Here is a 1668-nt window from a genome sequence, read left to right on the forward strand (position 1 = left end):
AGTAAATATGTTTACTTTTCGTTTGATTTTGAATGATCACGGTTGATGTTTCTTATTTTTGAATCGATTTTACTTAAGTTGGTTATAAAATAGGTACAAATCAGGTATTTTAAAACTGAAGAACCGATTTTACTCATGTTTTGATTATAAAATAGGTAAAAATCAGGTACTTTTAAACCGAAAAATCGATTGGGACCCGAACCCGAAAGTATATTGGGTTGTGCCGGTTCTTTGAAGATTTACTAACCCCGGCCCGAACCCGATAGAACCCGAACCGGTCGTGAACCGAACTTTCATATAATCCGAATGGGGCTGATTTTGATAAACCTGGAAAACCGAAACCCGATTGGATAAAACCGAAACCCGATTGGTACCCCGAATGTCCATGCCTAATACAGTTGTTCAAAAAAGATATACTATTTTTTTTATTTCATTAAGGATACTTTTATAATTATCCATGTGAGTATAACAGAGTCAATCCCAAAAAGTTTCCTTTCTTTTGGTTCTATGTTTCTGCTGATGCAAGCAAACCCTAATCATATACTCCCTCCGTTTCCAAATGTAATTAGTTCTAGCAAAAAAAAGTTTGTTTCACAATATAAATAGTTTACATATTTCAATGCATCTTTTCATTTATTGGATATTGTGTGACCAATGAAATAATGTTAGTTTTTTTATAATTGGTTGAATTAATTGATTAAATGATATATTTTTTTCAAATTACAACTTCCTACATATTTGTGCTTTTAAGCAAAATTAGTTACAATTAGAAACGGAGGGAGTATATTATTTGCGAATGTCAAAAAGTTTAAACCCTGATTCTCTTTTCTGTGCCGTCTCTTTCTTCCCTTGGAGGCGATCAAAAGAGAAACAACAGTGATGTTCAAAGATCTCCCACTGGAATTGGAGTTGGAAATATTGGTTAGGGTTCCGGCCACATCTTTAACGCATCTGAAATCTACTTGCAAACGATGGTACGTTTTATTGAAAGAAAGATTCATCGAAAAGAATATGGGTAAAGGAGCAAGGCAGTTTATCCTAAAGAAAGATGGTGGTGTTTATTCAGTCAGCATCGGTCTCGACAACAGCTTTGAGTTTACCAGTAAGCTCACTTCTCTAGAAGATTCAGAACCTGCCGTGATATCTACAATACATCAGTGTGATCACTACAAGAAAACAGCAGTATTCTGACGGACATTCCGACGGAAAATGAAATCTTCGGAATATCCCGAGGAATTTCCGAGGATATTCCGAGGAAACACAAAATTTGGTTTCCTCGGAATTTCCTCTGAATATACCGATGGAATTCCGAGGAAATATTAATCCGTCGGAATATTCTTATGGAATACCGAGGAAATTTTGTGGAAAGCCTCGTTATAAAGATACAATTGGAAGAGTTCCAGTGCCATATAAAAGGATGTGGTATTTGCCTTTGATGGAAAGGTTGCAGAGGTTGTATCTGTTTGAACGCACAGTGCAACCAATGAGATGGCATGCGGAGCATTCAACAGATGGTGAGATTAGACATCCTTCAGATGCAAAAGCGTGGAAGCATTTCCAATCAAAGTATCCCGACTTTGCGTATGAGAGAAGAAATGTCTACCTTGGTGCATGTACTGATGGTTTCAACCCGTTTGGAAAGAGTGGAAGACAGTATTCTCTTTGACA

The sequence above is a fragment of the Brassica oleracea genome, chromosome C8 (genome assembly GCF_000695525.1).
Source record: "Brassica oleracea var. oleracea cultivar TO1000 chromosome C8, BOL, whole genome shotgun sequence".
NCBI classification, from domain to species: Eukaryota; Viridiplantae; Streptophyta; class Magnoliopsida; order Brassicales; family Brassicaceae; genus Brassica; species Brassica oleracea.